The sequence below is a fragment of the Triticum dicoccoides genome, chromosome 1B (assembly GCF_002162155.2).
Source record: "Triticum dicoccoides isolate Atlit2015 ecotype Zavitan chromosome 1B, WEW_v2.0, whole genome shotgun sequence".
Lineage (NCBI taxonomy): Eukaryota > Viridiplantae > Streptophyta > Magnoliopsida > Poales > Poaceae > Triticum > Triticum dicoccoides.
Window position 1 is genome coordinate 342852198 of NC_041381.1, and position 16373 is coordinate 342868570.

A 16373-nucleotide genomic window follows, 5' to 3' on the forward strand; every position below is an offset into this window, starting at 1 on the left:
GCCAGCCGCCCGCTCCCCCTCCCCCACCCCACCCATTCGTTCGGTTTTGAAGTAACAGAAGCAGCGGCGCGGCGGGTTCCTCCTCTCCCCCTCTCAATCCCCTCTCCCAAATCCTTCAGATCCGACGATTTGGTCCGTGCATTTCTTCACCAATCCATCCTAGAAGGTACTCTCTTCCGATCCCCTTCTTTCTATCCATAGAAAATATGATATTTTGAAGATTTGGGGAATCCTTGTTTGATTAGATTAGATTTGAATCTTGCATGTATTAGAACTTTGCATGTATTGATTTGTTTGATTGATTTGGGGAACCCTTGTTTGTTTGATTTGTGGAACCCTAGTTTAGTTTATGGAAGAGTTATTTTTATGAAGTAGGCATAGTTTATGGAAAAGTTATTTGTATGAAGTAGGCCTAGTTATTTGTGGAACCCTTTTTTATTAGTTATGTTTGATTTGATATGGTTGGATACATAGATTGGTATGGTTGCATCTAGTAGGCCTACTTTAGTTTTTTTGTATTCAAAAGATAATCGTATTGACAAGAAAGCTTTCTTGCAAATTGCTAGGATGGTTTGGCTTCTCAATGATCATTGGGATCTACAACACCGGTCGTACGCTATGTCGGTGAAGCAGCAGGTAATAATGAAAGTTGCCGGTGTTATGAATTTTGTGTTTTTTTTCAAACACATACCCCCCATATGTAATGATTTGTTTGTTTTCTTGTAGGAGCTTGCACCTCTGAAGCTTCGGGCTCACGGGGTCAACCTTGGGTGGATGCGCTATGATGAGCGGTACACGCCATATGTTAGGGAGACAGGACTTCTCCCTTTCATTCAGTTGGTCAGCAGGTCGACGCCACCCAACAATGCTCCAGCACTCACCGCGCTTATTGATCATTGGAGGCCGGAGACACACACTTTCCATCTTCGGACCGGGGAGATGACCTTGACGCTCCAGGATATAGCTATGATCACCGGTCTTCCTATCGATGGGAAACCTCTATGTATGAGCACCGATTCTGATGGGTGGCGCGAGCAAATGTTTGCCCTTATCGGTATGGTTCCTCCGGAGCCGCGGGAACCAGAAGCAGAAGGCAATAAGAAGGAAAGAGTCGCAGCCGGTGCTACTTTCACGTGGATTGTATCGAACTTCAGTAATTGTCCTGAGGATGCTAATGAGGACACAGTGAAGACATATGCTCGTGTCTACATGTGGTACGTGATATCCAGGAGTATGTTTGCTGATGGCACAGGCAAGAATGCTCCATGGATGTGGCTCAAGGCGTTGACCGTCTTCGATAGCAAATGGAGTTGGGGTTCGGCGACACTGGCTTACTTGTATAGACAGGTATGAAGTTGTTTCTGTTTCAATTCATTGGTACATTATGAATGCGATCTTGCTTTTAATTCAACCATGTTCTCTTTTATGTGCAGTTGGACGAAGCCTGTTGTAGGCTATCTGGAGGTATTGGTGGTTGTTTGCTGGCACTTTCCATATGGAGCTGGGAGCGTTTGCCGGTTGGACGACCGAAGAAAGTGAAGTTCGAGGATTGGGACGAGAAACACGACCCACTACGGCGCCCGACTTGGGCTTACAAGTGGGATGTGTTAAATGAGATGACGGATGATCCCTCGGTCATGTACAAGCTGTACAGGAGCGAGATGGACGCGATCACGCCTGAGCAGGTGAATTGACATTGCATAAGTGGGATTGCGTATTGAGAAAGTCTTGATCCCCGGCATCAAGTTTTTTGTGTGCGAGAAATTTGTTGTACAAAGTGGCGAAGCGCTTCTCGGAGAAAGCAAGACAACAATCTTGAAGATCATCGGCCAACTCCTTAAGGCCACATGCCCTATAGAAGTTCGAAAAAAGTGCCTCATGCACCATCGATGGTGCAACGGAGCATGCCCGGGAATGTCAATCTCCACCGCGTTAAGGATTCCTTGATGCCGATCCGATATGACACAAATTTCCCTTTGAGCGGGTAACACCTTCGTCCTCAAAAGATGCAGAAACCACTCCCAGTTGTCATTGTTTTCCACCTCAACCAAAGCAAATGCCAATGGCAACACCCGGTTATTGGCATCACTTGCTATCGCAACCAACAAGGTGCCCTTGTATTGTCCGGTCAAGAACGTGCCATCAATTGCGATGATCGGCCTACAATGTTTGAAAGCCCTCACACATTGCTCGAACGCCCAAAAAGCACGGCCAAATACTCTGACTTTCCTTCCTTCATGAACCGTTGTTTGGTGCCCATGAGGCTCGACCACATGAACCATGCCCGGGTTTGTCGCGGCCATGGCTAACAACAACCTAGGGATTCGGTTGTATGCTTCCTCCCAAGTACCATACAACATCTTAAATGCGGCTTGCTTCCTTCCATGCCTTGTCGTACTTCACCTTGTAGTGAAAGATGGCTTTCACAAGGTCAATCACATGTTGGACGCTCATTGTTGGAAGTGTGGATATTGAGTTGGAGAGCCTGTAAGCGATGAACTCGGACGTGAGTTGTTTGTGGTTTTGGGACACAATCTTGCCATCCACCCTTTTGCCTTGGCACATGTGAGTTGGCACACAACTCACTACGTGCCAAGTGGGACCTCCTTTCCATGGTCTTGCACGCACAATCCATGGACATATTTCATCTTCACATGCACATGCAACCGTGTAGCGCACTTTGACGTCCGAGTGCACCACCTTATGTGGACGATAATGCGTAACCGAGTAGTTGTCGAGCCACATCTTCAATTCCAAGAAGGTGTCGAACTTAGAACCTTTAGCAATGCGGTTCTTGTCGTCTCCCAAATCACGATAAGAGCTTGACCTAACACCAAGAGGTACACATTGGCCACCATCTACCACGGCTTCATCCGCGAGACTAACATCCTTGAACAATGTAGTCCGATGATCCCGACCAAATACCTTCTCGAAAGCTTCGGCCTCCTTCACCGTGAACCCCTCCGCATCAACTTGTTCATCGGGACCATCGTCATCCGAGTCCGATGCATATGCACGGGAAAAAGGGATGGAAGGGTCCATTGTCTCTTGCAAGTGATATTTGTCGAGATCACCCACATTTTGTCATGGAGATCAACTTCATTGTCATCGTCCGCATACTCATTATTGTCCTCTTGCAAAGCTTCATCTTCGTTGTTTGTAAACGGGCTCAATGTTGGCCTCACTTCTTGGGTCAAAAGAGGTTCAACAATTTCATCTCGCTTCAAGGGTGTGGGGCTACTAGCAACCAAAGGGGAGGGGTTCCGGTTCAAGTCCAAATGCAAACTTGAATCAACCTTCTTCGTTGCAAATAACTCAAGAGCCTTGTCTAGTGATTCGGCCACCGTCTCCTTGTATGCAACCCAACGTTGCTCCGAGTTGACACGCATTGTCTTCCAACGGATGTGCATTCCAAAACCAACATTATGCCTTCCCTCCAACTCTATGATATCACCAGGGTCCGTCCAATTCAAATCTTCCCTAATTTGTTGCAAGAGCTCCGCATAGCTAGGACTACTATCAAACACAATGTCAACCTCATCCGGGTCCGGTTCTACATTCCCTTTTAAAAAGGCGTCCTTGTCCCCATGATGAACAAACACACATATTCTTCCCATCCCTATAAGCATTGCAATAACACAAAGTAACATTTCTTCCATGAGTACTAATACAAGGATTAACACGGAATAGAAACCCTAATATATATATCAAACAACAACCCTAACCCTAACCCTAACCATAACCATAACCATAACCATAACCCTAGCCCTAGCACCAACATAAGAACACCCATAAGAATAACCCTAGCATACTAACAAAGCCTAACCATAGAAATTGGCAAACAAACATCTCACATTTCCATGCAAATCTTTAGATCCAAACAAAACTAGGGTTTCCCCAAACAAGCAACAAGTGAGCAATGGGGAACTTTACTTGGATCAAAACAAGGGGAATGGAGAATATCACCTTGAGGGAGGGTTTGACTTCGAAATCCACGGACAAAATCTTCAAATTTGCAAGATTTGGGAGAGGATTTGAGAGGGGGAGAGAGGGGGAAAGGGGGCAAAGCTCAGGGGAGGAGAGTGGGAGAGTGTGTGGTGTGGGGGTGGGGGAGGGGGGCCAGCCGAGTGGCTGGATAAGTCACAGTGCAGCGCCTAAGCGCTAGACGCTGCACTTTACAAGTGTGGCGCCTAGCTCGGAGGCGTTGCACTACTGGGTGCGGGCCCAGGGGCTGCCACGGTGGACTAGAGTGCAACGCCCCCGGTCTAGGCGCTGCACAGTAGGGTGTGGCGCCGTCGTGGCGGGCGCTACACAAAAAGGTTAGAGCTGTGAAATAGTTTCAAGGCCAGTTCATTCCGTGAATTGATTTCGTCCATAGATCAAAATGGTCAAATTTGCCACTTGTGTCGCCGGGCTCAGTGCAGTGCTCGCGGACCGGTGCTCCGTGGGATCCAGCAGTGCGTTGGGCTGCTGGTGGAGTGGTGGTGGCCCGCTGTCAGCGAGATGGGATGCCGTGGTCGGGGTGGAACACGGGATATGCGCCCCAGCTCCGTGTGTGCGCATGTAGGAGTACGTACGTGAGGAAAAATATCAACCGAATGATTTCTCACAACCTTTCAAGAAAAAAAAAACTGATTTCCCATCAGATACAGGCAATTCGAAATTAGCGAAAAAACTGTTTTTCTTTCTTCAAAGGCCAGTGCTTTTGTTAAAATACACGTGTATGTGTACGTGTTACATGCGTATTTGTGAATATAAAAAAATTGACTAGCGAACGCTATCTCCAAGCATGGCTAGATCTCACGTGACTGAAACTTAGCGATGTCTCAATCAAGTGAGTAACATGTGAGAAAGGAAAAAAAATATCTGAAAAGAAAATTTTACATGGATTTCAATGTAAAATCTCAGGAATATAACATTGACCAAGACATAACCAAGTCTCAGTCGACTGAGATTTAACTAAACTGTATCTCAGTCGACCAATAGATTTCACATTGAGATCCATTGTATATTTTGTATCATTTTTTCCGCGTGAGATATTTTTTATCATTTTCATCTATGAGAACAAACATATCATAGTTTTTACTTTTGCAATAGGAAAAGAATATTACGTCACCCTCAATGATTTTAAATTAATATAAACACATTTGCACAATTGACTTACAATTAGTCAGTCCTCGGTCAAAGGAGGTTATAGTATTTCTAGTGAATGAAGAAATCTTTATAATATGGTAAAAAAACATATTTAAATTTTTGAAATACTTCCATATTTCTTTGCAGTCTACTGCAATATATATCAGATATATCCGCTTTAATTTGGGAAGAGAAAAAGATAGAAAGTTGCATTGGAGACACGGATGCATATGTTTATTTCAGCTTCATACAAGTTCTAGCTTGTTTCTGTTTGTTAGGTTATCTACCACATTTTTGTCGAATGCCAAAACCTTATTTTGGGTATTTTAGTCCAAGAATCAACTTCAGCAGCATACCCAAAATGCAGTGAGTACCCATAGTTTATAGGCAGGTACCTATTTTTTTCCTTCAAAATATTCAAATATGGCTATTCCCACCCCAGTACCCAAAACATGAAAACGCACGTGAGAATGCCCAACGACCCGTGCGGAAAAAATTCTGCACGAACCTCCGCACCACTCAGGCTCTGTCACCAGACCTCCATTGTGCCATCCTCTCCTTCGTCACAACCTCCATTGCACTTTTCTGACTTTCTCGACCTACATACTGCCTTGTGTCTCCACCTCACATTAGTCCCGCCACTGCTCCACCGGTTTTGGTTGGTTGGGGTGGGGTGGGGTGGGGGGCTCCCAACCGCCGCCCCGGTGCTTCTGGAGGTCATACACCTCGACCCCCACGGCCAACTTGGAGGCGGGCGCCTCGTCCTGTCCGACCTCATCGGACTCATCCAGCTGCCAATTGCCCTTCTTAGTAGTTAGTTCGCCCATCCTTGTCGTCCAATCGCCCTTCATCCCATCACCTTCCCTTCGCCGTCCTAAGCCACAACGGCGATTTTGGCTGGAAGTGAGCTCGGTGAACACAAAGTGATCAATGAAATTTTGAATCTTTTTTCTTATTTGTTGTCAAATAATGTTTAATTGCAACATCTTTGTGATGAATGATATACACTTGTGTTTAATTTAGAGCAATTTGAATTGCATATGTACAAATAGATGACATAATAGAAGCTTAAATTATGGGTACCCAGTTTTGGATATGCTACAAAAGTTAAAAAAAGGGGGGGCTACCCTAACCTTTTCTCTCCTCTACCTATAATGGTTTGGGTAGCCAGAATATGGGTATGTCGTTGGAAATGCCTACTGATGCATTTGGAATTTTTTTCCACTAGGATATTGATTTAGCGACCATCCATGGCTTGACTAAAAGTCCCACAAGTGTTGGATGCCAAATCAAAGGCATCGTATATGCATCTCAAGAAAAAAATGGAACCGTCGAGGTTGCTATTGAGTCCATAGGGTTGACAATACTATAAGATGGCAATGAGGTTGCTACGCAGAGTTCCATTATCTATGTGATTAAAGATCAAACTCCAAAGCCCTCACAAAGACTTTGATTTCTCCACCATGTCTAACTAATTTCACTCGTGTGGTGCCTTCGATCTCTTCCACTTCAAACCCTTCAGAAAGCTATCCAGATATAGTAGTTGCAAAACCCTCGTTGTACAAGCTCAAGAACAGACTCCATTCAGAACCGCCGAAGCACTCTCCTCTCCTCCCTATACACTCTTCGGAACCCCCGAACAACTCTTGCTCCAAATTTTCAAATAGCTCTTGAGGCGTGCGCTGGTGTGAGGTTGGTCAGTCAAATCCTCAAAATGCCATCAGGTCGGATCTTCTGTAAGTGCCTCTAGTGTCCCCTACTCCCCTTTATAGTTTTGGAGTATTGATGTCTGTGAGTATACACAGGTGAAAGTCCCTGAGTATTTGGTTTAACCACTGATAGGATCCCTAAAAATGTGAAGGAAACATTGAATATTTGGGTGCACCCTCTGCGAAGAATTACCCAAAGAACTAGATCGTGAAGACTTAGTCTTTTATAGCATTATTATTGTTCGTTGAGTCATAGGGAAATCCGTACTATTAAGGGGTCTAGGTGATACGAAGACAATTTTTTTGAGGTGTGCTCAATCCAAACCTATTTCTTTGAATGAAGACTTTGGAAATCTCTGAGAGCGCGATGTCGTTTTCTTAAGTGTCCGAGATGATATTCTTCGGGACACTTTAGACAAAGTCCTCAGTTCCTCACCAAAGAATTCAGAAACCAACAGTTTGGTGTTCCTTGATCGGTGTTACTTTTACATTCTAACCTGAGTTTAGACCGATATATTTCATTAAAACTGAGATATTCGCTCCGATGTTGCTACTAATATTAATAAATGCATAGGATTCCAAATGTCCTATATTTATTTTGTTTCCACAGGAAATGGGCTATTTATGGACGAAATCAAGCCAATACATGAAAATGAGTAAAGTGAAGAAAAATGAGATCTAGTGGGAGGCGCACCAAAAGAAACAGAGCAAAAGACGATGTTCCATATGACCACACCCGCTTGTATGAGCGGTAGTACGGCATGGAAACTGACGCGTCTGATCCACCTGAACAACTTTTATAAAGGAACCGACACCATATGAGCAATAGAACATCGCAGAACAAGTGAGTCTTCGTCATCGCCACAATAGCCATCTCCATCAACCCTACCCGCCGCCATTTCCCATCTCCATAGCCACAACATCATCCACCATAGTTCTCAGAAATCTAGTCATACTTGTAATTCTGTATCACACACAACATCCATTACAAGACATATTATCAATCTATCTTCATGATGTGCTCTTTGTGTGATCTGATCTTCATGTATGAGTAGTTCGGTAAGGTCATGAATTGAGTCAAGGGCCTTGCAACCCGATGTATTTGTTGCAGGGATGAATGGAAGTACTTTGAATTAATGTCTCGTATGTGTGACATAAAATTGTTCCGTAGTTGTCGGTTGTCTCGGTCACTCTCTTCATCCCTGCAGGTACACTGGATCATGGAGAACGAGCCAGGCTAAGGCCAAGGAGATCGTAGTGTCATACCCATGCCTATTTTTATTATAAATCTTTTTAGTGCCAGCTTGATTTACGATCCGGTCAAAAACTTGTTTGAGACCTTAGCTTAAAGGGCACCGTCCTCTTGTGGGTTCAATTAACTCAGGGTCACCTCTGGGGAAAAAGGCGAGAATCCTTTATGCTCCATTTTTGGATCACCAAAGAAAGTAATCATTCCTACCATGGGGAATTTGGGACTTCAAAAGTTCAATTGTTGCCTCGCCACCAACAAACTCGTCCCATCCAACGGTCATATCTGACCTTGGATTTAGACCATGTCTATAAAGAGGCACCCCTCTCCAACATTTGGTTGTTGGCTACTCTGTGTGAAATTTTAACAAGTGTTATCTGAGCAACCCATCCTCTCGAAGCATTTGAGTGAATCCTTGTGAGGAAAACCCCAATACCCAAAGCCAAAGTGATTGAGCAGCACTGAAGAATATGTTCAAGTGAACCAAAGACTTGTTACTCTTGAAGATTGTGATCTTCTGGACAGTTAGGCACTAGTAGGAAGCATTCAAGAGTCATTGTGGACTGCTGAAGAACGATATGTGAAGGTTTGGAGATCTGCCTTGAAAATCTACCATGATTAATTAGGTGAGGTCTAAGTGATCTTAGATCAAGGAGAATAGGGTGAAGACTTGTTCTTCTGAGTTCAATATCTGCCCCTCCACTAGACGTAAAGTTGTCACAACAAATGAAACTGCTGCATATCAAACGAAGTCCATATCAAACGAAGTCCAAATCCAATAAGAATTGATGGGGAATTATTTTGGAATATATGTGATTTTTGGGAAGTGGAATCAACGCAAACGGAGGCCCACGACCTCCACAAGACACCAGGGCGTGGCCCAGCCCCCAAGCGCATGGTGGCGGATGGTGGCCACCTCGTAAGGCGGTTGTTGCAATACTTCGGGCGCAAGGAAGCTTATATCTGGAAAAAATCTATTAAAATCCCAGCGCAATTGGAGTTACGGATCTTCAGAAATTTAAGAAACAGTTTTCGGCAAAAAAACAGGAAAGCGAAACAGAGGATAACAAGAGAGAGATCCAAGCTCGGAGGGGCTCCTGTCCCTCTGCCACCATGGAGACCATGGACCTGAGGGGGAATTCACATCCCATCTAGGGGGGGGGGGGCCAAGGAAAAGAAGGAGGGGGGCTCTCCTCTTCTCTCTCGGTGGCGCTAGAGTGCCGCTGGGCAAGGATCGTAACGATGATCTACATCAACAATCTTGCTACCGTCAACACCAGCTTTCTCCCTGTGCAGCGGTGTAACACCTCTTCTCCCTGTTGTAATCTCTACTTAAACATGGTGCTCAACACTATATATTATTTCCTAATGATATGTGGTTATCCTATGATGTTTGAGTAGATATGCTTTGTCCTATGGGTTGATAGATGATCATGATTTGTTTGAGTTGTACATTTTATTTTGGTGTTGTCCTATGATGCCCTCCATGTCGCGCAAATGCGAGGGATCCCCGCTGTAGGGTGTTGCAATATGTTCATGATTCTCTTATGGTGGGTGGCTACAGTGACAGAAGCTTATGCCCGAGTAAGGGGGTTGTTGTGTATGGGATAAAGAGGACTTGATACTTAATGCTATGGTTGGGTTTTACCTGAATGATCTTTCGTAGTTGCAGATGCTTGCTAGAGTTCCAATCATAAGTGTATATGATCCAAGTACGGAAAGTATGTTAGCTCATACCTCTCCCTCATATTAAATTGCAATAATGATTACCGGTCTAGTTATCGATCACCTAGGCACAAATGACTTTCTTGTGTGACAAAAGCTTTATACTAAACAACTAATTTTATTATCTTGCAGTTTATTCATAGTTTTATTATTGCAAAGTATTTCTAGTTTTATTCTTGTTCTAGGTAAAGCAAAGGTTAAGTGTGCGTAGAGTTGTATCAGTGGTCGATAGAACTTGAGGGAATATTTGATCTACCTTTAGCTCCTCGTTGGGTTTGACACTCTTATTTATCAAAAAAGGCTACAAACGATCCCATATACTTGTGGGTTATCAAGACCTTTTTCTGGCGCTGTTGCCAGGGAGCAATAGCGTGCGGTGAATATTCTCGTGTGTGCTTGTTTGCTTTATCACTAAGTAGTTTTTATTTTGTGTTCTTATTTTCTATCTTTAGATATGGGTAGGAAATGCAAAATACCAAAAAAAATTGTACCTACTAAACCAATGGTTGAAGAACCACCCAAAATCTATCATACTGCTGAAGCTTTGTACTTGGATCATCTTCGATCCCTATGTGCTCGTGCTGAAACCCTAGTTAGCTTAATTGAGGGCAAATCATTAAATGCACATGCTTATTTTGTGCGACACCGCTTATCTCAAAAATGGAAACTCTTACGGCATCAAATTAATACTATGCAATGCTATGCTTGGAATTTATGTGAATTATATGATTTTACTTGTTGTTCTGAAGGCCCTAAGAAACACCTTCCCTACCAATGTGAGTTTAGTGATAATGGAATCTTATCTTCTTATGCCAAGGGTGCTTATAATTACTATGGTGTTGAACAAATTGAAGAATTTGTTGCTTTTAGGGGTGCTTATGAAATTGCTTCTTTGATTGAAAAGTATGATGAATCTAAAAAAATTCCATACTTAAATATTGCTATGAAAACTATGCTTCTAATGCTTATGTTAAGCCATATATTCAGGACTCCTCCACTGTCCAAGAGGAGACTAATATTTTGCAGGAATCTATGGAAGAAGAAATTAGTGAAATTGTGAGCTCATTGGATGAAAAAGATGATGGGAGAGTGAAGAACAAAAGGAGGAAGAGCGGATTAGCTACCCGTGCCCACCTTCTAATGATAGTAACTCTCCAACTCATACATTGTTTAATATCCCTTCGTGCTTACCGAAGGGTGAATGCTATGATGATTGCTCCCGTTGATTCATTTCAAATATCCCTTTTTGACAAACTTGATGCTTGCTATGCTTGTGGCCAAGATGTCCATATGAATTGTGCTTATGGAGATGAACTTGCTATAGTTCCTTATGTTAAGAATGATATTGTTGCTATTGCACCCAAACATGATAGTCTTATTATCTTCTTGAATTCTCCCAACTACACTATATCGGAGAATTTGCTCTTATTAAGGATTATATTGATGGGTTGCATTTCACTATTTCACATGATAATATTGATGTATATAATATGCAAGTGCTTGCTTCACCTACTTGCAATTCTTATGAGAGGAACTACATCTCCGCCTCTCTATGTTTCCAACATAATAAAATTGCAAGAAACTGCTTATGCTATGTATTGGCCTTTAGTTGATGTGCACGAATTGTTCTTTTATGACATGTCGATGCATAGGAAGAGAGTTAGACATCGTCATTCCATGATATATGTTGCTTTGTGCTCACTACTAAACTAAAAATCTGTAGCGACCAGACCTCAAACAGTCTGATCTCTGTGCTCAGTGTCATCCCTGGATCAGTAATGCTGACACCACACAGTACTTGGAGGATTTATAACAGAGTAGCAATCACACACTTATTACATTGAATGTCTCAAAAGAAAACTTATTGAAATAAATATGGCTTAAGGCCATCTAAAAATCGATAACAGCGGAAGGCTTGGAAGATAAGCGAGTCCATCAACTCCAACGGCATCACTGAGTATAGAACCACGACCTAAAAGCATCTTACTCGTCGTCTGAAAAGTCTGCAACATGAAACGTTGCAGCCCGAAAACGGGTCAGCACATGGAATATGCTGGCAATTTAACACATAGAGAATAACAATGGAATAAGCTATACTACATGCATATCTGGCTGGTGGTAAAGCTCTATGGTTATAGTTTTTGCATAAAGCCAACTTTTCCCTACTGCAAAGGAATAAGTTTATTTAACTATCATGGTGGTTGTTAAACATTGAGAATGGTTGAGAGCATTCTCAATCCCAATTAAAAGTACTCATTAACATCCCAACAATATTAATTTAGAAGTAACATGATGAGATCCACATGATATCCAAGTACTAGATACTCAAGATGTCCATAACCGGGGACATGGCTAACCATGATTAGTTTATACACTCTGCAGAGGTTTACGCACTTTTCCCCACATGACTCGATCTCCTCCGTTTGGTTTCTCGCACTACATGGTGTTTGAGAAACGGATGACCGAGACATAGTCTTTCAGAAGCGCTTGCACCTTACGTATAGGGTAGACCGTACCAACCGACATCCCCTACATCTGCTAGTCTACCCTATAAGAGTTCGCACAACTTAGTCAACTATGCTAGAGCCCATAATAGCATGTGGCTGCACACGGAAGTTTCTAGCATGAATAATCTCATGATCCCTTTGAGCCTGGGTGGCGGTCCGAAGAAATACAGGCAAGTCCTGATTAAAACCAGGTGCCTCAATCCACCCAGATGTGTATTTAAGTTGCCACCTTAAATGAACCATTAAATTAACAAACTCACATCTGTCATGGAAATTCACTCACCCAATCCACGTGTACTAGCATAGCATGGCATAATAAGCAAACGTAGAAATAACTCTCAAAGGTTTGGTAATAAAATAGGTAATAGGTACTACCTCATCTACTTCCCATCCCATAATTTAATTAGATCCTAGTCATCCAATGTTTGAGGATTGATCTAATGCATAAAACTAGGTAGTAGAAAAGATATGATCAAAGTGTTACTTGCCTTGCTGATGATCCGCGAAACCTAGAGATTCGAAGTAACAGGCGGCGCACTCCGGGTATTCTATGGAAGACAAACAAACAAGCATACAATAAGTACTCATCTAATGCACAGGTAAAAACTCGAATAAAAGATCTAACCAGAATGTTCAACTTAAGAACTCCGGTTTGCAAAAAGAAACAAATCAAACAAAGCAACGAAAGTCAAACGGCGAAAGAAAACAACTTCGTTTTACTAATTTGGATCTAAGTCAAATTTACAGAAGCAAAAATTTGTTTAAGTAGATTATACGGAAAGAGGGTTTCGAGACGAAACTCCAGGCGCTTGAATCGCCTGATTCCGATAAACGAGCGAAAAGTTATACTAAAACGAAAATCGGATCAGGAATCGCGATCAGAAAAATCGTGGATTAAATCCGAGAAAAAGAAAAAGTACGAACGGGTTAACGAACGAACGCTCGTTAACTAAACTAATCTGACGAACACGTTCGTTAAGACGAACGACCGAGCGAACGCTCGCTAATTAACCAAACCAAAAAAACGATCTAACGAAAAAACGAAAAAAAAACAAAGAAAAACCGCTCGGTTTTTATTAAAAAAACGGCGGCACGCGGATCGAGGCGGCGGCGAACCTCGGCGGCGGCGGCGGCGAAGTCCGCCGACGCTCCGGCGGCGGCGGCGGCTGGCGGCGGCGGCCTTTAGGGTTAGGGTTTGGGCGCGGGTGGCGGCTGGGCTGGCGGCGGCGGCGACTTGGGCCTGGGGCGGGGCGGCTGACGGGCCTGGGGGCGCCGGGGTGGTGCTTTATATAGTGCCCCCCGAGCGGAGTCCCGCTCGGGCACGGCCCGGAGGCGGTTCGCGTTTTTTTTATATAATAATTCCGTGCAAAAGAAAAAAATAAAAAGAAATACTAAACGGACTCCAAAAATCCCGAAATAAATTTTCCCCGACTTCTAAAATCAAGCCGGACAAGATGAACATTTATTTGGGGTCTAAATGCAATTTTGGAAAACGCACATTTTTACTAAATCCAAATAAAAGGCGAAAAACTCCAAAATAAATCTTATTTGATTTTTAATTAAATCTTCATTATTTCTTTATTTTGGTAAAGTCATTTTATTCCCTCTCTGAAATTTTGGTAGCAGAAATAATTGAAGATAAAATAAATAAAATCAAATGATCCTATTTTCAAAATTTGAGAAAAACTCAAATATGAAAATAACGAAATCCCCAACTCTCTCAGTGGGTCCTTAAGTTGCGTAGAATTTCTAGGATCGAGCTAATAATGCAACAAAAATATGATATGCAATGATGATCTATGTATAACATTCCAAATTGAAAATTTGGGATGTTACAAACCTACCCCCCTTAAGATGAATCTCGCCCTCGAGATTCGGGTTGGCTAGCAAATAGGTGAGGGTGGGCCTTGAGCAGATCTTCCTCTCGCTCCCAGGTGGCTTCCTCCTTGGTGTGGTGGCTCCACTGAACTTTGCTGTCACATCCCTAGTCTGGTATGACCTAGACTAGCCAGTCAGTTGTGCATCATATTTAAATTTCATTTAAATTTGAAATGAGGATTGGTGGAACCCTCAGAATCATTTTTGAAAATGACCCAAATAAAAATTTCTCCAAAAGGGTCCAAGAAAATGCTCATGTTGCTCTCTGAAAACATTGGACAGAGATAAAAATCAAAACAATATTTTTAGGAGCTCATGGATATTTATTTTGGCCATTTGGATTAATTCGATAAATATTTGCATTGGAAATATATTAGTTATATATATTAATATATCTCCAAAAATTATGCCATTTATAAAGGAGCTCTGGAATAATACCATTAGCCCCTACAAAAATTGGCATAAGCAAATAAAATGGTTTAGTATTTTTATTAAATCAAAACAAATGTCAGAAAAAAATAGAAAAACAGAAATAAAAGAAGGAGGGGCTTACCTGGGGCTTCCCCTGTGCAGCCCAGCCGCAGCAGGCCGGCCCAGCCAGCAGGCGGCCCAGCCCACCTGGCCCCCCTCCTCTGTCGTCTTCCTTCCCGACAGGGGAACGGAGCGTGCCCGGCGCGCGCGCGCCACCGCGCCACGCCTCCTCCCTCCCTGCCTGCCTGTCCTCCCCTCGCCGCTCTGGATGGACCGAACGTCGCCACGCAGCCGCCCCGGTCCTTTTCCCCTCCCTCTCGCTCTCCCTCCTCCCTGGTTCTCTCTTCCCCGAGCGCACCCGAGCGCTGCCGCCGCCATCGCTCGCCGTTGCCGTGGCCACCGGCCTCCCCTCGCCTCCCTGACACGCTTCCCAGCTCCGCCACGACCCCCTCTACCTCCTCGTCAAGCCACGCACCTCCGGACGCGCTCCATCGCCGACGCCGTTGTCTTCTTCACCACCGACGCCGGAGATCGACCTCGCCGCCATCGCCGTCGATTCGCCGGACGCAGGACGTCCCCGAGCACACCGGCCTGCTCTGCGAGTCCGCCGTGAGCCCCTCTTCCTTTCCCCTCACCTCTCTCTCTCGCACGTGCCCTGTAGCCGCTGCCCCGCGAGCGCCCGAAGCCGCCGTCCGCCATGGCCGGCGAGCTCCATGCCCCCGAGCACCTCCGCCTCGCATAGTAGCTCGATGTGCTCCTGCTGCCTCGTAGCTACCGCCTGTGCCCTCCGTTCGCTCGAACGCGAGCTGCAGCCCCACGACCGCGCTATCCCGAACTCCGGTCGCCGCCCAAGTGGTCGCCGCCGGCGATATAGGCCGTCTCCGGTGAAACAGAGGGCGCCACAGGATGCGTGCGAGCCTGGGCTTCGCGTAGGTGCTCTCCGCCGTACGATTGGTCGCCGGAGCGACGATTCCGCAGCCCTCCGTCGCGTTCAGGCCTCGCCGGCGACTAACCGCCGGCGGGTCTGACTTGTTTGACCTGGGATTTGACCCCCCAGGGTCGCTGACTAGTGGGGCCAGGCCCTGCTAATTTTAGTTAAAAAAATAACTAAACCTAATTAGCCACTAACACTGACCAGTGGGCCCGACCCCCCTAATCTGTTAATTAAGTTAATTAACCCCTGTTTAACCCCCCTGTCACTGACGTGTGGGTCCCACACGTCAGGTTTGACCCGGACCAGCCCAGTTGACTGCTGACGTCATGCTTACTCAATGCTGACGCAATATATAATTTCTGGATTTAAATTAAATCAGGAAATTCCAGAAATTGATTTAAACTTCAAAAATTCATAGAAATTCAACCGTAGCTCAGATTGAAATAATTTATATATGAAAAATTATCAGAAAAATGCAATCTTTCCATCTGTACTAGTTTCATGCATGACAAACCAACTTATACATGCTGAATATGAGAAAACACATTATGGCATATTAAGAGACTTATTTTTGGAGTTGCATTTGAACCTTTTGTTCAAATGGACTTCATTCAATTGAATACTAGTTGCATTAGCTCAAACAGCATCACATCTACATGCCATGCTCATGCATCATATTGTTGCATATGATTGTGTTTTGATTGCCGGCACCGTTCCTTCTCGATAGGTCCTGCTCCGGAGACGTTCCAGAGTACCTGTCGGTGAAG

The 16373-nt window shown here is 44.2% G+C and overlaps 1 pseudogene; it reads left to right on the top strand.

Annotated features, from left to right (window-relative positions):
- Positions 1-567: 567 nt before the first annotated feature.
- Positions 568-5503, top strand: LOC119350364 (annotated as a pseudogene).
- The last annotated feature ends 10870 nt before the right edge of the window (positions 5504-16373 follow it).